General features: G+C 40.6%; 1 pseudogene; it reads right to left on the bottom strand.

Annotated features, from left to right (window-relative positions):
• Positions 1-10,298: 10,298 nt before the first annotated feature.
• Positions 10,299-11,339, bottom strand: LOC149183614 (protein IN CHLOROPLAST ATPASE BIOGENESIS, chloroplastic pseudogene; annotated as a pseudogene).
• Between the last annotated feature and the right edge of the window lie 332 nt (positions 11,340-11,671).

Genomic DNA, 11,671 nt, shown 5'->3' with positions numbered 1-11,671 from the left:
CTGACATGAAGAAACATGGTAAGATTCTTTCTGTATGGAGTTAATTTTTTTCTGCAATTAAAAAGAAATTCTATCCACTAGCTTACATGCAGCAAGCCATGATGAGTTGGCAAACTCTTCGACAACTAAAAGGGCAAAGTGTACAAGCTTACACTCAAGAATTTAGGAAAAGAGCTTTGATTCTAGGAATTTCTTTAGACTCACCTGAGACTTTGTTACACAGCTACTTGAGGCACACTATCGTCATGTTTACTCCCACTATTATAGATGAGGTATCTGTTCAAGCTATGCATTTGGAAGCTAGAGGAAAGAATGGGAACCCAAAAGTTAGGGAATCATCCAAACCCACTGCAAGAAAAAATAAGGAGAAAAGAAAACAGAAACGGAAAGAGAGGAAGACAAACACTATACATAAGAGAAAGTCCTCATGCACTCACTGTAAGAAGGATGGGCATGATGATGAGCACTATTGGATTCTGCATCCAAAGCTTAAACCTAAGAAGTTTGAGGGTAGAAGAAAAAGACTGTTACAGCTATTCAAAGAGATTTTGGTCAGACTTAGGAGATGAAGCAACAATTGTAGCCACAGGTATAACAGGTTGTCCGCTTTAGAGAATGCATGAATCAAGAAGTAGGTACAGGAGTTGCTCGAGAACGGGTTCATCAGACCTAGCACATCACCATGTGGGTCTCCAATTGTCTTGGTGAGAAAGAAAGATGGCTTGTGGAGAATGTGCATTGATTACCAAGCACTAAATAAGCTAACGATAAAAAATCGTTATCCCCTTGCTCGCATAGATGATCTATTAGATCAGTTGAAAGAATCTATTTATTTTTCCAAGTTAGACTTCCATAGTGGATTTCATCAGGTCAAAGTTGCAGAGCAAGATGCATGGAAGACTTCTTTCAAAACAAAGCAGGGATTTTATAAGTGCCTGGTTATGCCTTTTAGCTTAACTAATGCTTCCGCTACTTTCATGAGAATAATGAATGATGTACTCAGACCTTTTCTTGATTATTTTGTTCTTGTATATTTGGATGACATTCTTATATTCAGCAAAACGTGGGAAGAACATTTAAAGCATGTTAAGAAGATGCTAGATGTTTTGAAAAGAGAAAAACTTTATGCTAAACTCTCAAAATGTGAATTTGGAAAAACATCTTTGAATTATTTGGGACATATAATAGGGGGTGGTGAATTGAAGATATATCCCTCTAAGGTTGTAGTAATTGTAAACTGGCCTAAACCCAAATCTACTACAGAAGTTAGAAGCTTGTTAGCAGTAGCACAATATTAGAGAAAACTTGTTTCTAACTTTTCCTTAATTGCAGCTCCCTTGCATGCTTTAACAGGATTGAACAAGGTGTTTCAGTGGGGAGGCAAATAGCAGAAAGCCTTCGACAACTTGAAAGAAAAGATTAGTACAACACCAGTACTAGCAGTGCCCGATCTTCAAAGACCATTTGAGATTCAGACGGATGCCAATCACTATGCCATGGGAGCAGTGTTGATGCAACACAGTAAACCCATATGTTATCATTTTGATACATTTAATTCTGCAGTAGTTAACTATCCCACATATGATAAAGAATTGTATGCATTAGTACAGAGTGTGAAAAAGTGGAAACATTATTTAATGGGAAAAGAGATAGTGTTACATACTGATCATCAACCACTTCAATATCTACACTCCCAAACTAAGTTGCAGCAATCAAGACACTATAGATAGATGGGTTTTCTACAACAGTTTCATTTAGTCATCAAGTATGAAAAGGGCATACACAATAAAGTTGCAGATATGTTGTCTAGACCAATTATAAGTGCATCTACTATACTTAAGCATAATTCAGTATTGCATGAGAGCTACATTGAACAATATGCTCAAGATATAGATTTTAAGTGAAGGAAAATGGGTAGAAGAATTGGGTTATCATATTAAGGACCAACTCTTGTATCATTTGGGAAAGCTATGCATTCCACAAACTGAAAGAGTAAAGATAATTCGAGAAGCACACACTTCTCTAATATCAGGTCACTTTGGTGTAAGTAAAACAGTTGCATAGCTGCAAAGATTTTGTTATTGGCCAAAAATGAATGAGATAGTTTCTAGATATGTAAGAGGGTGTACCATGTGTGCTAAAAGCAAACCCAGCAATAGAAAACTAGGTTTGTACACTCCACTACCAGTTCCTTCTCATCCTTGGTAAAGTGTTTCCATGGACTTTGTTGGAGGACTGCCTAAATCTTGGAAAGGTCATGACTATTTATATGTTGTTGTGGATAGGTTCAGCAAAATGTGTATTTTGATACCTTGTAACAAACAAATTACAACTAAACAAACTACAAAGTTGTTCTTTCAGCATGTATGGGTTCATTTTGGATTACCCACTTCCATTATATCTGGTCGAGATACCCGATTTGTTGGGAAATTTTGGTCAAGTTTGTGGGAATTGATAGACACTAGGCTGAAAAAGAGCACAACTTTTCATCCACAAACAGATGGCCAGATAGAAGTGGTTAATAGGACAGTGATCCAGTTGCTCAAAGGCTATTGTAGCAAGCATCCCAAACTCTGGGATGAACACTTATGTTATGTGCAACATGCTTACAACCGAGCAAAACATTCTTCTACAAAGAGATCTCCTTTTGAGACCTGTTTTGGTTTCACACCAAGGTCTCCCTTGGATTTTGTCTTTGGTAAAGACATAGCAGTTGGTGGACACAGTGATGTGGACAAAGCAACCAAGTTCATTGAACAAATCCAAGAGATTCACCAGGTAGTACAGGAACAATTGGAAAAGAGCCAAGCCAAGTACAAGGCGAGGCATGACAAGCATTGGATGGAGCATAGTTTCCAAGTTGGTGACCAAGTCTGGCTGTATATCAGCAAAGACAGAATGCAAGGTGAAGGTAAAAAGCTGAAGCCAATAAGGTATGGACCTTTCAAGATACTTGAGAAAATTGGTGAGAATGATTTTTGCCTTGATCTACCAACTTACCTGCACATCTACTCAGTTGTTAATGCAGACAACTTGAGACTTTTTGAACCTTCATTAATTGAAGATCCCAAAGAGCAGAGTCAATTACCTTCTATTGATGATCTGTTACCTGAATATCTTAATGAATTGCAGGAAGATACAGTTCTAGACAGGAAGGTAAGAACCACGCGCAGAGAAAATGTTGAGTACCTCATTGGAGTCAAAGGTTCAAAGCCAAGCAGTGCAAAATGGATAGAAATTGAGCAAGCGAGGAAGCAATACCCTCACTTGATTGATGCTTAAAAGAAAACCGACTTTTAGTGGTCCAAAAGCTTTTCCAGTGTGAAGGCCATGATCCGAATTGGATCCTAAAACATTCTCTATGTTTTCATGGCTGTTTCAAATTTTGCTAAAAGGTTCAAGTCTTAAAATCATCAAAGCTATCAGAAGGAATCCTCGTAATAGTTGCAGTTATGGCTAGAGCAGGGCAATAAGGACCCTCAATCAAGCGCATAGACTGTTGGCCCATGGTAACGCGCGATGGCGCAAAAGTAGCAAATCGGGAGGCTGAATCAAGGAACAGAGGTGGATTCCATATTGTAGGGTGTTCCCCTCAGTGAAGGAAAGTCCCTAAATGCTTGGACCCTAAAATGCTATAAAACTCAGAAAAATAACTGTTTCAATTCCGTAGCGTGGGATTCCCCAAAACCGATAGGATATTGGAAGGCTTCGAGGTGGTAAGTAGTTTTGGCTGAGTTCCGCTTGATGCCACACACCGAGCAACACGCGTTCGGCAGAAAAGAGAGAAAATCACCCGCATCGGATGGGTAAACATCGTGCGACTCGTCCGCTCGATATGAAGGATGACTGTAGGATCTAGGGGGCCTAGATCGACGGCGGAGATTCATCTTGATGACTGACCGGATTTGACAGGTTAAAAAGAAAGATGATAGAGGATTTGAAGTCCGACATGGATGATGAGTTTGCAAATAGAATTAACGGCCATTCGAGTATGGTTTAGGGAGTTTGACACCTGGTTCATTAGCAAACATGTGGCCACCTCCCTGCGAGCCATTACCTAGTGATGATGATGTAGAGCAGAGGGATTCGAACGGACTGATGATAGGGAAACTAGAAGGCCGGGAAGCAGAAACGAGTAGTCGAAGGCAGACTGGCTTTAAAGCCATGAACTGACAGAAGAAGAAAAAAGAGAGAGGCAAACAGCGAAGGGACGCAGAGAGCCCATAGCAGAGAACATAGAGTAGAAGCCGAGCTAACCTGAAGGCAACATCAAGCCAGACAGAGCCAAAGAGAGTCAGAGAGTCTTTGTACTCCAGTGAAGGCTTGAGAGGTTCAAACATACTCCTCGGCATAGGCCTGTCATACTACTATGACCCTTAGAGGTTGAGTTTTAGTAAGGGGAGTCTATGTACTCCATTCCTACTAATTGCTATCTGTTAATGAGACTCGAATCAAGCTCACTGTTTTAAAAAATCTGCTTGAAAACATAATAGAGAGGCCACCACTGAAGGCTGGACCAGGAGACGTAGCCTAGGAGCATTGGGTGAACTCCTTATTAAACTTGTTCTGTTTACATGTTTGACTGTTATGTTTTCTCTGATTTCCTCAGTGTCTATGTATTCTCGCAATCTTATCGATCCATTGCATAAGTAACATAGGCACTTCCATGCACATGAGTCTGTAATACCTTTAATTCTTTATCCTGGATAAATTCCAGATCAGTAGAGATGGGGGTGAAGATGGTGAAATTGGTGGGGGTGTGGGTGGGGGTGGTATGCGCGGAATTCACTGCCTTATCAGATTGATCGCACTTCTCAGAGAAACGTTCGTGAGCTCTTCCTCGCTTTCTCGTGGATGTGAAATCAAGGGACTAGTCTCTAATTCTTTGCTACATCTGTTTTTGTATATCTTCCCACTTCGCGTAGCCCCAAACATCAATTTATTCGCATAACCCGCTTTTCACACAGTAGCATTTTAATCCAAGTGTTCAAAGACTTAATGTACTTACCTCCCAGCCCTTTGAGGAAGCGTCATTCTACCTCGTTGTAGCTAACTGATGTATCTACTAGTAACTCGGTGATAAACCCTCCTATAATTCAATCGAGCCAATGGTCCATAGCACGCACGATCTTATCTTCCGACGCCTCTAGTGTGCGCACCAACTCTGGAGTCCACACAATCGGTTTTTCGAGCCTACACCTTCCCTGACTGTCTTCTAGCTTTGCGATCCGCTCGTACAACTCAGAGGGGAAGGATGTGATAGGTTCCTATACCAATAGGAGTCATAATTTTGAATGACTAAGATTAAGCCTTATAATATTGTACATACGTTTGCTTTCTGCAAATGTTTTCCATATTAAAAAATTAAAAAAATGTAAAGAGGGTATCTCCTAAAAGAATAATCAAAGGACAAAAAGAATGAAAAGGTCACAAAAATGAAAATATATGAACCCCAAAAGACAAAAAGAGACCATGAAAGTGGGCAAGTCAAAATGCCACTACTATTTACTTTTTTGCATAATAAAAGATTGTGTGCAGCTTGTTACTCATGCCACAATCCATGGTATTCAAATTGTTTAAACTTGGCTATTTCATGTTTTGAATTTTATGTTTACAACAGAGAATAAAATCTGGCCAAATAGTGTAATCTTGGCAGATCATTAGATAGGTAGATTAAATAAAAGGTGCTCATTAGTTTAATCTGAGCCCTTGGATGTTATAAGGTTAGAAATAGTTAGTTTACTTTGTAAAGAAAAGAAAATGTTTGATAAGGCTTTGCTAGCCTAAATGCACCCTAATAAAATGAAGAAAAAATGGTAGGATGAGTAAATGGGTAAGTAGTAGAAAGGTTGCATAAATGTCATGTAACTACATAAAAAACATTTATGTCATTGTTCCAAATGCATCATTCAAATAGGCATAAGAAGTGAATAAACCAAAGGTAATGTCTTACAATATGGTTTTTTAACTTCCCCTCCTCCATTTCACCCCTTCACTTCACTAATCTCCCATAAATAAGTACTGATACTTCAAACCTACAAGTCAAAAAGGCTCAGAGCATTTCTCTGACTTTTGGAGGGACCAGACTCTCGACTTAATGACCTATGGGGACAAGTATTAGAACCCCTCCCTTCATAAAAATACATTCCCCCTTCATAAGAATCCATTTCCCCTCATTTCCCTAAGAAAACCCCTTTTCCCAAGGTTTAAATAACTTTACCTAGGAAAAATGACTCACCCCCTTTTGAAACCATTTTACACAAAAAACCCACCAAATACTTTTATCCTAAGTACTAAGTACATGAAAACGCATAACATTTTGTATACTTAAGTGCAATACCTCTTCTGCTCATTTCACCTCATATTAACTTTTTAACTTTATTATATAAATTTCTGAAAAACCCATTGTCCTGTATATATTTAACTCCCTTATATAAATTAACCCCACCCCTTAGTTTATTTATAAACTATATTACTACCTGATATCCCACAAAATATGTTAACAACCCCGCCCTTAGTCCTTAATCCTAAATTAAAGCGCACCGAGAATATTAAGTATTAAACTAATCCTTTAGCGCCGTTGATTATACCCATGGGCCCCTCGTAAACCCCTTGTGTAAATCACCGTGCGGCTTCGCCTCCCGATCACTGTTGATTGTCCCTCCCCCACATCCAATGTCTCGCATCCATATTAGGTTGACTCGATGTCCACCCATTACTAGCCCGATAAGGTGGTTTTCCTCCTGGCCCCCGATGCTACATGTCGAACGGTGAATGGAATCGGGCGACCCCTCCCGAATACAACTCACACAACAAAAGCAGTGCGATGGCCTTCCAAAACCACTTCGCCTATTCAACCGAAAACGGTCACTGTTCATCAATCAATAAACTTGCCAAAAATTAATTGTTTTTTACTATAAAATCCAATTTACCCCTCTTTTAACTCTTTTCGCGCAATTGTCACTAAAAATTCAGAAAATCCATTGCGACCCCTGCAAACTGCAAATTCACTTACAGACCTCTACCATTGCTCCACAAATGCTACAGACAACCTAGTTCATCCATCAGTCCGTACCAAAATTGTACAAATCTCTGTAGCCGCCATCAACCACCATTTACAGTCAATTTTGCCTAATTCCAGGTATTTAACCATGGAAAACCAAATCCATTGTCAAATTATGAATAAATTCACCCCCATAACACTGTTAATTAAGGAAAAAAACATCAAAATTACTTTAATTTCAAACACTCTAAATCCATAACCATATGTAAGAACCTCCATTGCCCTAAAACCTCTGAATTACCCCCATACTCAAATCTACAGGAATTGAGTTATGGCTGCCCCCATTGGCATGGATGTAAGACCCATTACCACTCCCCATTTGGACCTCGACCACCTTCCCCCGACTGACAGAGACTTCCAAATAAAGGATACCACTACCCTAGAGATTCTGCTCAAAGTGCATTGCCAAAGTAGGGATAGGTACCTGAACCATGCTAATGAAATTGGCCTTTGGGAGTAAAATTTGCCCAAGTACCAGTTCCCCCAAGTCCACATTTTTCCTAAGATTGTTCATATGTGCTATGCATGCTATGCCCCCAGCCACATAACCATCATGTATCATGACTATAAGGTCCTATTCACCATCATTGTTTAGTCCATTAATGAAATGTTGCAGCTCCAACCAGGGCCAAACCTAGCCCCACTCTCAATTGGAGACTTGTTGGACCTGTATCCCAAGCTTAGCCCTGCAAAATTGGCCCAGTTGTTCTAGACCTTCATCAGGGAGGAGAAACACATCCCTAAGGACTCCCCTCCATATGTATCAATTGTTTTCTCTCCATGGGGCCGAAATATTGTAGCCATGATATCTTGTGTTTTGGGTTATGGTGGGCTCCAATACTATAGCAATAATGCTACAACTCCTGGAGCTTCCTATCTCTAATTTTATCAACCCGGTAGTTCGTACAAACTTGGAAGCGACGGTGTTGTATGCACAAGTACTAGCTCTTGTCGCAACTGTCACTTGGTCAGCTGGCACAAGTCCGCTAGGGCTCAAGCCAACTTCTATATGTCCTCAGAAGAAGCTTTCTAAATGATGGACGAAGGCTATTTCAAAGGAAATTAATCTACTTTGCAAAAATGAACTGAAAGCCAACCAAAACATGAAACCCTAGTAAACCCTAATCTGACTAGTTTAACCTCTATGATGCAATAGTGAGAGTGCAAGTGTCTAAAAATGATGCCATTACTTCTAGTGATGTGAAATGCATGAACTCAAACTACTTCCATTGAAAAGAACATTGTTTTTGTATTTTTGCTTAAGTGGTTGGAGTGATTACGGTTTTGTTTCTTATTAGGGTTCGGCTGTGCAGAGGTTGTGCGAAGGGAGAGAAAGCTTGGGAAAGGTCAGGAGGGCTAGGAGAGGTCCCAGAGGATCCCTAGCATCAGTCCATAGAAGTCCACAACGTTCAGGTGCTCGGCAACCAAGTTTGCAGGCTTCTACAGGATGTCTGCAGGGGATCCTACAGGAAACTAAGGAATTCTACAGGAAGTCTGCTATCTTCTACAGGATGTCCTACCGTATGAGTTTTGGGTGATGGTGAAGTGATGGAGCGGTATGGGTGGATAGGCAATATGGAGATGGAGCTTGTGATGGCTCAGGGGCAAAGAAATAAGATGGAGAAGGAGTGCATGAAGTCGGTTGGTGGATAGAAGGATGGAAGCAAGGAAAAGTTAAAAAGATGGAGCTACATGAGAAGTAGAAGGGTTGGAAGGCTAACGAGCTGAACAGAGGTCGAGCAGGTGGCTTTAGGCATGGTTGAGAAGAAGAAGAACACGATAACGTGATGCTATGCAGTGTAAAAGAAACAAATCCTCTATATCTTGCACAAAACCGAGAATTCCATCAACCTATTCTAACTGTGTTATTAAACCAATGAACAACAATGTAAAGTGTGGAGAAAAATCGTGCATGGTGTTGGAACGAAGCAGTAGTGCTCAAGAGAAAAATGCATGGATGGATCTACAATTGCAATGACTGTGTGGCAGCTTGCATGAAAGCATAAGACTGCGTTTTTGGTGGTTGGTACAGCCCACACCCCCAATCTCTAAACAGAGATGGCAGCGAGTGCACTATCAACCTTTTTTGGAGCTCTAATGAATTACAATCCTGCTACTCTAATCTAAGCAACTAAAAGCACTTGAACTGTAAACTAATCCTACTCAATCACATAAAAGAAATCAAATCAGCAGACTGTAAATTCTAAATGCATGTCAAAACAGAGGAAATAAAGTGCTGCAAGGAAACAAGTAACAATACAAGGAAGAGGAGGTCTATTTCTCTCAGGTTGGGCCCTAACCTGAGAGCTATAGCTCCCTTAAAAACTCAGAATTGAATCCAAAGCTGCCTGCCTTTATTAAATAATCATGAGTCTAACATCATGCCAAAACTGGCTTACAAAGAGCAAAAACCCAAATTGACTAACTACTAGCTACAAAAATGACTACCAACTAGCTAACCAAAATGAGGCCCTAAGCCTTCTTATTTATACAATTTGAGGACCCAACAGTCCTCCTAAAATTTAGGGACTTGGCTGCCCAAGACTTGTAGTTAACAGCAGTCCTACTTGACTTGCTTGGTTGCCCTTGTGCTCATTGATTTGGTGGCCTTTGAACTCCGAGCTGATGGTGGAGAATTCGAGGTAAGGGCCCATAAATGAAGGGGACACCTTCCTACAAATCCTCTAGCTTGTTCTCCCACGAATTTGGCTGCCAAGTGCTCATTAAGACCTTCAATTTTATCGCCAAGTTGACCAAAAAGGCTACAAAAAGCACCCATTAGACTTGTTGGCATAATGACTAACCAAATTCACTCTATTAACATAAATATAATAAAAAAACATGCAATAAACTAATGAGAATGGTGGATTAAATCAAATTAGGAGGTTGAATGAGCCCAAATAATTGTCCATTTTTGGGGCTCATCATCACCCCCCTACTGAAAGTGTTGCTCATCCTCTGAGCAACCAATCTCTCTCCTCATCTTTTTCCTTTGGCTCCCCTCTTTTCAAACTTCCTGTAGAAACAGTTCACTGGCTTCCTGTAGAAACAATCCTCTGTCTTCCTGTAGAAACAGTCTGCTAACTTTCTGTAGAAACAGTCTGCTAACTTCCTGTAGAACCAATTGCTTGCTTGGCTGGGGGTGCCTTCTCCTTGAACTGTGCTGTGGCTGTCTTGGGTGTGTCCCTACTTGTTTTTTTCTGACCAGTTTTCTGTATCCTTACTTGCCTCTAGCTACTACACTTCAATTTCAATTGGCGGAACACTGATTCAGACGTGCGCTCTAATTTTATGATACAAAGATTGATCCCAAATCAGGACCTTTCTGTTTCCTTGAGAACAATGTGTGTGGATTTGCACTTAATTTTAGCAATCATAAAGTATAAAGCGAGCTATTGTATCTAACCCAGCTTCCTTGTAGTAAGCTGCAAGTTGATCCTGGATGTCATGCCAGGATCCATCAAGAAAAGCTAAATCCATAAAAAATGCAGCCTGGTCAAGAGCCACCTGAGCAGGTGCCTTCCCCTTTTGAATATCCTCACGCCTTCCCTCATCTATAACTCTTTCTCTCATGTATTCAATTTGTTCGTCTCCCCAGCCTGCAATTTTAGCAACTTCCTCATATCTGCAGCCTATTGTCCACCACGGTAATTTTAATGCTACTTTGGCAGCATCCTTAGCTTCAAGCTTACGACAAATGTTCAGAAAAAAACTCTGCATTAAACACAAATGGCCGACCAAATCCAGGAAAGTGCTTCCTATTCACGTAAAGCTCTCCTGTCACCAATGCAGAAACCTGGTCGCCTCTTTCCAAATGACCCAATGCAATACGCTCAAATACATCTGGAAACAATGCAACCTTCTTTGTCAAATAAACATCAAGATTTCCAATTTTAGATTCAGCTACATCCCCTTGTTTATACAATTTCTTGCCAGCATCTCCTGAAGCAGCATAGAGGCTATTTGCTGCGTCCTCATAGCCATTCCAATCTTCTTCTACCAGAATCCTAGGAATATATTGATCCACATGCAAGACTTCAAGAGCTTCATTTTCAATTTGAAATCAGTGGCTTACAGTCTTAGCTAAACGTGACACACCATACTTCTGAACTCGTACAATGGGCATCTCCATGCCTTCTGGACTGGTTGGCCATCTTAGAAGAGCTGTGAAAGCACCTGTTTGGTCTTCTGACAGAGGTATTGCAAGAGGAATTATACCCCGTCTAGCACAAGGAGGGACAAGTTTTTCACCCTTGGCCATATGATAATTGTCCATCTTTCTTCAAACTCCAAACTTGATGAAGAACCTTAGGCTTCTCTGCTCTGGAAGTCTCTGCTGCACTTTCCTGTAGAAGACCCCACCCGTTTCCTGTAGAGTGTGATTCTGCCTTTGAGTGAGCCCGATGCACGAGTGAAATTCGAGAACAGGCCGCAAAGCTCCATGGAGGTTGATGGGTTAACCGATTGTGGGAGCAGAGGATGCATACTTCAGCTAAGAATGTCACAAATGCAAATTAATCAGCGGATGGTGAGAGTCAGCCGAGCAATTTTTTTAATTACGGCATGATTTGTGGTGAGGGAGTGAAGTGGCCAAGTGTACGTGGCCAC

Source organism: Pinus tabuliformis, chromosome 3_2 (genome assembly GCF_031772625.1).
Source record: "Pinus tabuliformis cultivar Carrire ecotype Pingquan chromosome 3_2, CPIR1, whole genome shotgun sequence".
Lineage (NCBI taxonomy): Eukaryota > Viridiplantae > Streptophyta > Pinopsida > Pinales > Pinaceae > Pinus > Pinus tabuliformis.
Note: the sequence above shows the minus strand (reverse complement) of the source record. Positions and strands in the feature narration are given on the sequence as shown.